Genomic DNA, 13,019 nt, shown 5'->3' with positions numbered 1-13,019 from the left:
GCATTGAGATAGAGATCTCTGGGAGAGCTTTCTCCAATTCATATTACATGGAGCCGGGCGGTCTCTGGTGGACCAGTGTCCTGAACTCGACTCTCTTACATCAGAGGCACAGGCCTGACACCCGGCCAGAGCACCAAGACCCTGTCAGCCACATAGCTCAGAAGAAAAGGGAGGAAAAAAAAAAAGAAAGAAAAAAAGAAAATAAAGTTTTTAAAATAAAATATTAAAAAGTAATAAAAAAAGAAAGAAGAGAGCAACAAAACCACAAAACAAATCCACCAATGATAACAAGCGCTAAAAACTATACTAAAAAAAGAAAAAATACCAAAAAATGGACAGACAGATCCCTAGGACAAATGGTAAAAGCAAAGCTATACAGATAAAATCACACCAAGAAGCATAAACATACACAGTCTCAAAAAGAGAAAAAGGAAAAAAGAAATATATGGTTGCTCAAAGTCCACTGCCTCAATTTTGGGATGATTCGTTGTCTATTCAGGTATTCCCCAGATACAATGTACATCAAGTTGATTGTGGAGATTTAATCCACTGCTCTTGAGGCCACTGGGAGATATTTCCCTTTCTCTTTGCACAGCTCCTGGCGTTCAGCTTTGTGTTTGGCCCCACCTCTGCATGTAGGGTGCCTAAGGGCATCCTTTCTTGGCTCAGATAGGATGGGGTTAAAGTAGCAGCTGATTAGGTGGCTCTGGCTCACTCATGCCTTGGGGGAGGGAGCGATGCGGAATGCAGGGCGAGCCTGTGGCGGCAGAGGCCACCATCACGTTGCAACAGGCTGAGGCATGCCCTGTGTTCTCCTGGGGAAGCTGTCCCTGGATCACAGGACCCTGGCAGTGGCGGGCTGCACAGGCTTTCAGGAGGGGAGGTGTGGATAGTGACCTGTGCTTGCACATAGGCTTCTGGGTGGCTGCAGTAGCAGCCTTAGCGTTTCATGCCCATCTCTGGTGTCTGTGCTGATAGGTGTGGCTCTCGCCCCTCTCAGGAACTCGTTTAGGCGGTGCTCTAAATCCCCTCTCCTCACGCACCATGAAACAATGGACTCTTGCCTCTTAAGTGGTTCCAGACTTTTTCCCGGACTCCCTCCCAGCTAACTGTGGTGCACTAGCCGCCTTCAGGCTTTGTTCACGCAGCCAACCCCAGTCCTCTCCCTGGGATATAACCGAAGCCCAAGCCTCAACTCCCAGCCCCCACCCTTCCTGGCTGGCTGGTGAGCAGACAAGCCTCTCAGGCTGGTGAGTGCTGGTCAGCACCAATCCTCTGTGCGGGAATCTCTTAGCTTTGACCTCTGCACCCCTGTTGCTATGCTGTCCTCCATGTCTCTGAAGCTTTCCCCCCGTCACCCCCGGTCTCTGCCAGTGAAGGGGCTTCCTAGTGTGTGGAAACTTTTCCTCCTTCACAGCTCCCTCCCAGTGGTGCTGGTCCCATCCCTATTCTTTTGTCTGTTTTTTCTTTTGCCCTACCCAGGCTCGTGGGGATTTTCTTGCCTTTTGGGAAGGCTGAGGTCTTCTGCCAGCATTCAGTAGGTGTTCTGTAGGAGTTTCTCCACGTATAGATGTATTTCTGGTGTATTTGGGGGGAGGAAGGTGATCTCCACGTCTTACTCTTCTGCCATTGTGAGTGTCTCTCCTCTTCTTTAAATGTTTGATAGAATTCGCCTGTGAGGCCATCTGGTCCTGCACTTTTGTTTGTTGGGAGTTTTTAAATCACAGTTTCAATTTCAGTACTTGTGATTATTCTGTTCATATTTTCTATTTCTTTCTGGTTTGGTCTTGGGAGATTGTACCTTTCTAAGAATTTGTCCATTTCCTCCAGGTTGTCCATTTTATTGGTATATAGCTGCTCATAGTAGTGTCTTAAAATCCTTTGTATTTCTGTGGTGTCAGTTGTAATTTCTCCTTTTTCATTTCTGATTTTATTGATTTGGGCTCTCTCCCTTTTTTCTTGATGAGTCTGGCTAAAGGTTTATCAATTTTGTTTATCATTTCAAAGAACCAGCTTTTACTTGCATTGATCTTTTCTATTGTTTTCTTAGTCTCTATTTCATTTATTTCTGCTCTGATCTTTATGATTTCTTTCCTTTTACTAACTTTAGCTTTTGTTTGTTCTTCTTTAGCTGTAAGGTTGGGTTGTTTATTTGAGATTTTTCTTGTTTCCTGTGGTTAGACTGTATTGCTATAAATTTCCCCCTTAGAACTGCTTTTCCCATATCTCAAAGGGTTTGTATTGTTGTGTTTTCATTTTCTTTTGTCTCTAAGTATTTTTAATTTCCTCTTTGATTTCTTCAGTGATCTATTGGTTGTTTAGTAGCTTATTGCTTAGCCTCCACGTGTTTGTGTTTTTTGAAGTTTTTTTTCCTTGTAGTTGATTTCCAATCTCATAGCACTGTGGTTGGAAAAGATGCTTGATATGATTTCAGTTTTTTAAAATTTACCAGGACTTCTTTTGTGGCCCAGCATGTGATCTATTCTGGAGAATAGTCTATGTGAACTTGAAAGAATGTGTATTCTGCTGCTTTCAGATGGAATGCTCTATAAATATTAACTAAGCCCATCTGGTCTAATGTGTCTTTTAAGGCCTGTGTTTCCTTATTGATTTTCTGTCTGCATGATGTGTCTATTGATGTAAGTGAAGTGTTAAAGTCTCCCACTATTATTGTGTTACTGTCAATTTATCCTTTTATGTCTGTTAACATTTGCCTTATATATTGAGGTGTTCCTATGTTCTGTGCATATATATTTATTACAAGTGTTATATCTTCTTCTTGGATTGATTCTGTGATCATTATGTAGTTTTGTTCTTTGTCTCCTGTAACAGTCTTTATTTTAAAGTCTATTTTGGGGAATTCCCTTGTGGTCCAGTGGTTAGGACTTGGTGCTTTCACTGCCATGGCCTGGGTTCAATGCCTAGCTGGTGAACTAAGATCCCCCAAGCTGCACAGTGGCCAAAAAACAAACAAACAGACAAATAAAGTCTATTTTGTCTGATATGAGTATCACTACTTCAGCTTCCTTTGATTTCCATTTTCATGGAATACCTTTTTCTATCCCCACACTTCCAGTCTGTATGTGTCTCTAGATATGAAGTGGGTCTCTTGTAGACAGCATCCTTATGGGTCTTGTTTTTGTATCCATTCAGCCAGTCTATGTCTTTTGATTGGAGAATTTAATCCGTTTATATTTAAGGTAATTATTGATATGTATGTTGTTATTGCCATTTTGTTAATTGTTTTGGATTTGTTTTTGTAGGTTTTTTTTTTATTCCTTTCCTCTTTTGTTATCTCCTCTTGTGATTTATGACTATCTTTAATATTGTGTTTGGATTCCTTTTTCTTTTTTGTGTGTATTATCTATTATAGATTTTTGTGGTTACCATGAGGTTTTGCTCTAGCAGTCTATATGTATACATGATTGTTTTAGGTTGCTGTTCTCTTAATTTCAATTGCATTTCAGGTATCCAGCATTTGTGCCAGAGGATCTCACGATTACTGGTTTTGATATCACATTTGTGTGTCCATGATTTCCTACCCTTACTGTATGTTTGCTTTACTAGTGAGCTTTCCCATTTTGTAATTTTCTTGTTTCTAGTTGTGGCCTTTTTTTTCCACTTAAAGAAGTTCCTTTAGCATTTGTCATAACACTGGTTTTGTGGTGCTGAATTCTTTAAGCTTTCGTTTGTCTGTAAAGCTTTTGATTTCTCATCGAATGTGAATGAGAGCCTTGCTGGGTCGAGTATTTTTGGTTGTAGCTTTTTCCCTTTCATCACTTTAAATATATTTTTCCACTCCCTTCTGGCCTGTAGAGTTTCTGCTGAAAAATCAGCTGATAGTCTTAAGGGGATTCCCTTGTATGTTATTTGCTGCTTTTTCCTTGTTGCTTTTAATATTTTCTCTTTGTCTTTAATTTTTGTCAATTTGATTAGTATGTGTCTTGGTGTGTTCCTCCTTGGGTTAATTCTATAAGGGACTCTGTGCTTCCTGGACTTGGGTGACTGTTTATCTTTTTGAATATTTTCTCAGCCTCTTTCTCTCCCTCTTCTCCTTCTGGGACCCCTATAATGTGAATGTTGGTGTGTTTGCTGTTGTCCCAGATGTCTCTTAAACTGTCCTCATTTCTTTTCATTCTTTTTTCTTTATTCTGTTCCATAACAGTGATATCCACCACTGTGTCTTCCAGTTCAATGATTCATTCTTCTGCCTCATTCATTCTGCTATTGATTCCTTCTAGTGTGTTTTTCATTTCAGTATTGTATTCTTCAACTCTGTTTGGTTGTTCTTTATATTTTCTATCTCTTTGCTAAGAACTTCTTGTGACTTCTCAATCTGTGCATCTGTTCTTTTTATGAGTTCTTGGATCATCTTTGTAGCCATTTCCTGGAACTCTTTCATGGGTAGGTTGCCTATCTCCACTTCACTTAGTTGTTCTTCTGGGGTTTTATCTTGTTCCTTTGTCTGGAACATATTCCTTTGCCATCTCATTTTTGAATTTCTATTTGTATTTTTATGTATGTAGTAGCTTGGTTACATTTCTCAACCTTGGAGTGGCCTTCTGTAGGGGCTGTCCTGTGTGTCCCAGAAGTACACTCCCCTCTCATCACCCAAGAGCCAGGGACCAGCTGGTTCCAGGGTAGGTTCTGACCTGTGTTTGTGGACTCAGTTCCACAGGCTGCAGGATTGGAGTTTCCTTCCTTCTGGTGTCTGCCCCCTGGTGGGTGAGGCTGGTCTACAGGCTTGTGCAGGCTTCCTGGTGGGAGGAGTCAATGCCTGCCCACTGGTGGGTAGAGCTGTTTCTTGGCCCTCTGGTGGGCAGGGCAGTGTCAAGGGGCATGTCTTAGGCTGGCTGTGGGATCAGGAAGTCTTTAGGCAGCCTGTCTACTGATGGGTGGGCTTGTGTTCCCACCTTATTGGTTGTTTGGCCTTAGGTGTCCTAGCACTGGAGCTTACAGGCTACTGGGTGGGGCCAGGTCTCCATGCCAAGGAACCAAAATGTCTGCATTTAGTCAGAGGTCATTTAGGTCCTTGCTGTGTTTTTTCTCCTTCATCACTTTTTTTTTTTTTGTGGTACGCGGGCCTCTCACTGTTGTGGCCTCTCCCGTTACGGAGCACAGACTCCGGATGCGCAGGCTCAGCGGCCATGGCTCACGGGCCCAGCCGCTCTGCGGCATGTGGGATCTTCCTGGACCAGGGCATGAACCCTTGTCCCCTGCATTGGCAGGCGGACTCTCAACCACTGCGCCACGAGGGAAGCCCCACCACCAGCTTTTTTGGCCCCAGAGAGGGACACAGCCATCCCCTGTCTCCCCAGGAGACTTTTCAAGACCTGCAGGTAGGTCTGGGCTAGACTCCTATGGAGTCACTACTTTTGCGCTGGGTCTTGGTGCATGTGAGACCTTGTGTGTGCTCTTAAGAGTGGAGTCACTGTTTCCTCCAGTCCTGTGGAGCTCCTGCAATCAACTGCTGGCATTCAAAGCCAAATGCTCTGGGAGCTCCTCCTCCCAATTCTGGACCCCTAGGCTGGGAATCCTGGCATGTGGCTCAGAGCTCTCACTCCTGTGGGAGAACTTCTGCAATATAATTATTCTCCAGGTTGTGGGTCACCCACCTGTGTGGTATGGAATTTGATTATATCAAGAGTGCACCCCTCCTACTGTCTTGTGGTTTCTTCTTTGTGTCTTTGGATATAGAATACCTTTTTTTTTTGTAGATTCCAGTCCTTTTAATCGATGGTTGTTCAGCAGTTAGTTGTGATTTTGGTGTGTTCATGGGAAGAGGTGAGCTCAAGGTCCTTTTACTCTGCTATCTTGTCCTCACAGTCTTTCAAGATTTTAAGTTTGGTTTCTGGAGAATTGTCATTTTCTTTTCTTTTTTTTTTAACATCTTTATTGGAGTATAATTGCTTTATAGTGTTGTGTTAGTTTCTGTTGTATAACAAAGTGAATCAGCTATATGTATACATATATCCCCATATCCCCTCCCTCTTTCATTTTCTTTTTAAAATATCATGTCACTATGTTTTTTCATGGTGCTTGATGACTTGTTCCTCTGTGGTGTACTTGAAGTAGTGAACATCTTTCTTGTTTAGGTAGAGCTTTTGTTCAATTTGATTTTAATTTTTCAACGGGTTGGTAATTAAGTCCTTCCTTTTGTTTTTTACTAGGTGGTGCTATAGCACAAGTTTTAGGTTTCTCTTGCTTGAGCTGGCTCTAGCTATATTTGAGAATCAGCACTTTGCTCCCTCTACCACCTCTATCAGAGGTGTTACCAGTGCCCTTGTTATTGCTACTTGTGCTCCTGGGGTCACTGGTGTCTTGTTGCTGGTGTCAGTGCTATTTCTGGCGTTGCTGCTGGGAGCACCAGAATGGTGGGTGGCTCTGCTGTGTCCAGGTTCACCTGGGTTGTAGACACTGTCACTGTGGCAGGGAGAGGGGGAAATTTGGGACAAGCCAGGATTATGGTTCCCTCTACAACTTCTGGAGTTGTCATGTTCATGGGTGACTGGAGTCATGGGTGCCACTGTGGTGGTAAGAACTAGATTGTGGGCCCTGATGCTACTGCTGCCCAGTTGCCTGTGGATGTGGCTGCTGCTGCGGCTTAGAGCCCAGAGTTGTGTGCACCACCTCTGTTGCTGCTATCAGGTTCTCTGGGGCTGCAGGCTCAGCCACCATCCAGGAGGACCAGGATAGCTGTACTGCCTCCACTCTTCCCCCAGTTCTGTCTGTTCTATGAGTTCATATCCACCCACCTTTAGATGTACAAACGTGTGGATCTCTCCAGCATCCTGATGTGTTGGGCAGCAGAGCCTTTGTTAAATTATGCGTGTTTTACTAGTTATAGATAGAAGGGGAGAGGTAAAGGGACTGTCTCATACTACCATAATGCTGACATCACTGTGTCTTACTGTGTTTTAAGAGTTCTTCATATAGTCTAGATATGTCTTTTAGCAAATACATGTTTTGCAAATGTTTTCTTATAGTCTTTGGCTTGTCTTCTCACTCTTTTTAACACCATCTTTCTAAGAGCAGAAGTTTTTAATTTTGATGAATTCCAAAATATCAAATTTTAAAATTTTATGGATCATATTTTTGATATCCTATATAAAAAATCTTTAACCCAGTGTCACATAGATTTTCTCTTATGTTTTCTTCTAGATTTATAGTTTTACACTTTACTTTTTATGTCTGTGATTCGTCTTGAGTTTTCATATATAGTGCAAGGTATGGCTTGAAGTTTAATGGTTTTTTTCTTTTCGTTCTTTCTTTCTTTTTTTGTTTTTTGCATATGGATATGCAATTGTTCCAACACCATTTGTTGAAAAGATCACCTTTTTTTTTTTCTATTGAATTGACTTCGCATCTTTGGGAATAATCTGTTGTGTATATATAGTTGAGTCTATTTTTGAACTATCTATGCTGTTCCACTGATGACTTTGTCTATCTTTATGGAAATACCACACTCTTAACATAAATGTAGCTTTATAATAAGTCTTGAAAGCAAGTAGTAGAGACCTCTAGTGTTGTTTTTCTTTTTAGAAATTGTTTTGGCTATTCTAGGTCCTCAGAATGTCTATGTAAATTTTAAAATCAGATTGGGATTTTGATTGGGATTGCACGAAACATATATCAACCTCAGGAGAATGGACATCTAACCATATTGAATCTTCTGACCCCTGAGCAAGGTATGTCTTTCCATTTATTTAGGTCTTCTTTAATTTCTCTCATTTGTGCTTGGTAGTTTTCAGTGAACAGGTCTTGCACATCTTTGTCAGATTTATCCCTAAGTACTTTAAAATACTTAATTGTATTATAAATGGTAAAGATTTAAATTTCCAGTTGTCTTTTGTTATTATATTATATAGAAATAAAAGTGATTTTTGTGTATTGTAACAACCTGGATCTTTAAACTCAATTTATAGTTCTATTAGCTTCTTTGCAAATTACATCAGACTTTCTACATGGATGATTATGTTATTTTAAATAAAGACAGTTTTACTTTTTGTTTTGCAGTCTGGATTATTTATTTCTTTGTCTTGCCTTATTGCAATGACTAGAAGCCCCAGTAAAATGCTAGATACAACTGGTGAGAGAAAAAGAAAAAAAGAGGTGGTGAGAGTGGACATCCGTTCATTGCTCTTGATCTTATTCAGTCTGTTACCATTAATTATGATGTTAGCTGTAAGTGTGCTTTGGTCTATGCCCTTTATCATGTTTAGAATTTCCCTTTTATTTCTAGTTTATTGAGTGCTTTTATTAGGAATGGATATTAGATTTTGAACTGCTTTTTCTGCATCTATCCACATCATCGTATTATTTTTCTGTTTTAATTTGTTAATGTGGTAAATTACATTGATTGATTTTTGAATATTTAACCAACCTTGTATTCCTGGGATAAACCCCACTTGGTCATGATGCATTTTTATATCTTTTAAATATATGTTTGTGTGTGTGTATCCTTTGTATGTATTATATATCCTTTTTCTGTATTGTTGGGTTTGATTTGCTAAAATTTTATTTAGTATTCTTTTATCTTTGTTCATGAAAACTATTGGTCTGTAGTTTTCAATGTCTTTGGTTTTTAATGTAACACTTGCTGCATAGAATTAGTTCAACAGAATTCCCTCAATTTTTTGATAGAGTTTGTTTAGAATTGATATTTCTTCCTTAAATATTTGGAAGAGTTCAACAATGAAGACTGGAGTTTTTAATGAGAAGATTTTAAACTACAGATTCACTTTTAAAAAAAATTTTATTGGACTATAGTTGATTTACAATGTTGTGTTAGTTTCAGGTGTATAGCAAAGTGAATCAGTTATACATACACATATATCCACTCTTTTTAAGATTCTTTTCCCGTATAGGCCATTACAGAATATTGAGTAAATCAATATAGGGCCATTCATATTGTCTGTTTCTTCTTGAGTAAGTCTTGATAGTTTGTATCTTTCAAGTAATCTGTCTATTTTTATTAAAATTGCCAAGTATTGTCCATAATATTCCCTTTTTTATCCTTTTAATATCTCTAGAATCTATACTGATGACAACTCTCTTACTCTTGATGTTGGTAATTTGTATCATCATTTTTTTCCTAATCAATCTGGTAAAAGATTTATCCATTTTATTGATTTTTCTGCAATATCGAGCTTTTGTTTTCATTGATTTCTCTATTGTTTTTCTGATCAATTTAATATTAATAAATTATTATAAAATTTTTTAGTTATCCCATTTCTATATTTTGGAACATCTATGCTCTTATCCAATGATTTTTTTGAAGGAATATGAGTCATTCTTTCATTTTTGCTTTTAAATCTTTTTATATTTATAATGTAATATTTGATGTATATTAAATACTATATGTAACTTATTTGTAGGTTAAGAAGTATAATCAAATAAACCCCTATGAACTTAGTGGATTACTTCTATACCTGTAAGATCACATCCATTCTGATTCCACCCCCACCCCGACCATCACACTTTATTCTTTTGGCTCACAGGCCCAGCTGCTCCACAGCATGTGGGATCCTCCCGGACCGGGGCATGAACCCGTGTCCCCTGCATCGGCAGGCGGACTCTCAACCACTGCGCCACCAGGGAGGCCCCTTAGAGGTTTTTTCTTAAAGTCATGGAGGGATTTGATTGTGCCTTTCTATATTCCAATTATACCTAAGAAAGATTGTTCTTGGGTTTGCCTGTCTTTCTAAACAAACATTCACTGAGTGGTTGCAATGTGCAAGGCAATTCTTATCAGTGTCCTAAGAAGCAGGTATTACCATCACCTCTTCTATGGATGAGTTTGCTTTAAGCCACATTCAACAGAAAACCCACCATTAGCTTAAGCAAACATGGTTTTATTTTTCTCTCTCAACAAGAAAGTCTGCAGTTAACACTACAAGACTAGTATGGCAGCAAAAAAAATGTCACGTGTGACCTGGAGTCTTACATTAGTTTCCCCAGAAGTAGATTCTGATTAAGGGATTTATCAGCATGTGATTTACTAAGGAAGTGTTCCCAAGAAATACTGCTATGGGAGTTGGGCAGGGCAGGGATGGACAGGGATCTAAACAAGAATGTGATCTCATGCTGAAGTCCAGCAGAGGGTAGCTTCCACATGAACCCTGTAGGGGAATTTTTGAGTGAAATTTAAGACAGAGTTGTTTCACCCAAAACAAGGGAGCTGGGCTTTCAGGAGCTTTATAAGGCTGGTGGAAGGAATGCAAACTCACAGAAACTTTTATCTCTCTGTGCAAGAGAGAAAAGCAGCATCAGTACTATAAGTGCAGTCTTTGTAAGAAGAGATGCAAGTGCTGGATATTGAAAGCACACAGAAAGTGGTGGTGGTGGTGGTGGTGTGGGTGTATGGTACACACATAAATGTTACCAAAGAATCCAGTATAAAGAAACTTAAGATTTGAGCAGAACACGAATATTGTTCTCTACACCAGTGTTCTCCCATTTTTCCTTCTGCCATTTTTAATATGTAAGCCTTTGTCTCCTTGCTTACTGCTTCATGGTCAGTTTTCTGCTGCACATTCAGCCTCATACTTATGGTCTAGGTAGGAAGAAGGGGAGAGGGTGAAAGACTGAAAAAGGACATGCCAGCTGAATATGTCCCCTTTAAAAAGTTTTTCTCAGGGACTTCCCTGGTGGCACAGTGGTTAAGAATCCGCATGCCAATGCAGGGGACATGGGTTCGAGCCCTGGTCTGGGAGAATCCCACATACCGTGGAGTGGCTGAACCTGTGTGCCACAACTACTGAGCCTACATGCCACAACTACTGAAGCCCGCACACCTAGAGCCTGTGCTTTACAGCAAGAGAAGCCACTGCAATGAGAGGCCTGCGAACCACAGTGAAGAGTAGCCTCCACTCACTGCAACTTGAGAAAACCCACACAAAGCAATGAAGACCCAATGCAGCCATAAATAAATAGTTTTTCTCAAACCATCATACTGTCTAACTTTTATTGTCCAGAACGGTTTCAAATGCTTACCACATTACTGTGTGGAAGTCTGAGAAGGAGTGTATTTTTAGTTGGGCATATTGCTGCCCAGGTCAAAATGAGTTTCTGTGGGCAAGGAAGTAGGGGTGGTGCTGATAGATAGTAAGTAAACAACTACAATATTTGGTATCTCCTCATTTTTGCAGAGGATAAACTGAGATTGAGAGAGGTTATATAATTTGCTGAAGTTGCACAGGCAGTAAGCAGTAAACCAAGCCTATGTTCTTTTTTTGTTTTTTAATATTTGTTTATTTAGCTGCATTGGGTTTTCATTGTGGCACGCGGGTTCTTTTGTTGTGGGGCACATGCTTCTTTCTAGTTGTGGCACATGGGCTCTAGAGCATGTGGGCTTTGGAACATGCGGGCTCTAGAGCAACACAGGCTCGGTAATTGCAGTGCATGGGCTTAGTTGCCTCGCAGCATGTGGGATCTTAGTTCCCTGAACAGGGATGGAACTGGAGTCCCCTGCATTGGAAGGTGGATTCTTAACCATTGCGCCACCAGGGAAGTCTCAGCCTATGTTCTTAATATGCTAGGCAGTGATTCATGCGTTCTCTTTATGGGAGTGTCCTCTGGGTTAGGGACTGTAATTGGACTTGAGGAAGTATTTCATCATCTTGGCACCTCAACAGGAAGTAGCTCATTGATACATCCAGTATATATGGCATGTATTTAAGGAATACCTGCTAGAAGATGAGATTTCTGAGCTGTAGAGCTGATAGTATGAGGGGAGAAGGAGTTTTAGGACAAGCCTGTCCAAAACCCAACTGGAGTATCCCAGCTTAAGATTTCTCTATCCACCATGCAGTTTCTCAGCATGAGGCGCAAAGGTTGAAATTGGTGGGATTTTTTTTTGGATTGTTTTTTTCTGCAGATATGGGGGTTGTGAATTAATCCTTTTAGACTTTAAACAACCTGTTGCATTCTACTTAAATTAGGAATTTTCTTTCCCCAACTCCCCAAATTTCAACACTTACTTAGTTTTCTATCCCAATTCTAAGTCACTTTACTCATTCAAATAAAATTTTCCTGACAATATTTCAAGGTGTCCAATAAATACATAAAAATGTAAAGAACATAAATAAAATGAGGGAAAACTAAATTTTGACATAATTGTCATTTCTGATAAAATGAAATGGGCAAATTCATTCTGGTAATATGTGTTATCCAACATCAAAACAAATGCAAGTTTGGAAGTTTTAGCCACAACAATCAGAGAAGAAAAAGAAATAAAAGGAATCCAAATCAGAAAAGAAGAAGTAAAGCTGTCACTGTTTGCAGATGACATGATATAATACATAGAGAATCCTAAAGATGCTACCAGAAAACTACTAGAGCTAATCAATGAATCTGGTAAAGTAACAGAATACAAAATTAATGCACAGAAATCTCTTGCATTCCTATACACGAATGATGAAAAATCAGAACAAAAATTAAGAGAACACTCCCATTTACCATTGCAACAAAAAGAATAAAATACCTAGGAATAAACCTACCTAAGGAGACAAAGGACCTATATGCAGAAAATTGTAAGACACTGATGAAAGAAATTAAAGACGATACAAACAGATGGAGAAATATACCATATTCTTGGGTTGGAAGAATCAAGATTGTGAAAATGACCAAACTACTCAAAGTAATCTACAGATTCAGTGCAATCCCTATCAAACTACCAATGGCATTTTTCACAGAACTAGAACAAAAACTTTCATAATTTGTATGGAAACAAAAGGCACCAAATAACCAACGCAATCTTGAGAAAGAAAAACGGAGCTACAGGAATCAGGCTCCCAGACTTCAGGCTATACTACAAAGCTACAGTAATCAAGACATTTATGGTGCTGGCACAAAAACAGAACTATAGATCATTGGAGCAGGATAGACAGCCCAGAGATAAACCCACACACATATGGTCACCTTATTTTTGATAAAGGAGGCAAGAATATACGATGGAGAAAACACAGCCTCTTCAATAAGTGGTGCTGGGAAAACTGGATAGCTACATATAAAAGAAT

Source organism: Neophocaena asiaeorientalis, unplaced genomic scaffold (genome assembly GCF_003031525.2).
Source record: "Neophocaena asiaeorientalis asiaeorientalis breed wild unplaced genomic scaffold, Neophocaena_asiaeorientalis_V1.1 scaffold256, whole genome shotgun sequence".
NCBI lineage: Eukaryota > Metazoa > Chordata > Mammalia > Artiodactyla > Phocoenidae > Neophocaena > Neophocaena asiaeorientalis.
This window is presented reverse-complemented; position numbering follows the sequence as displayed.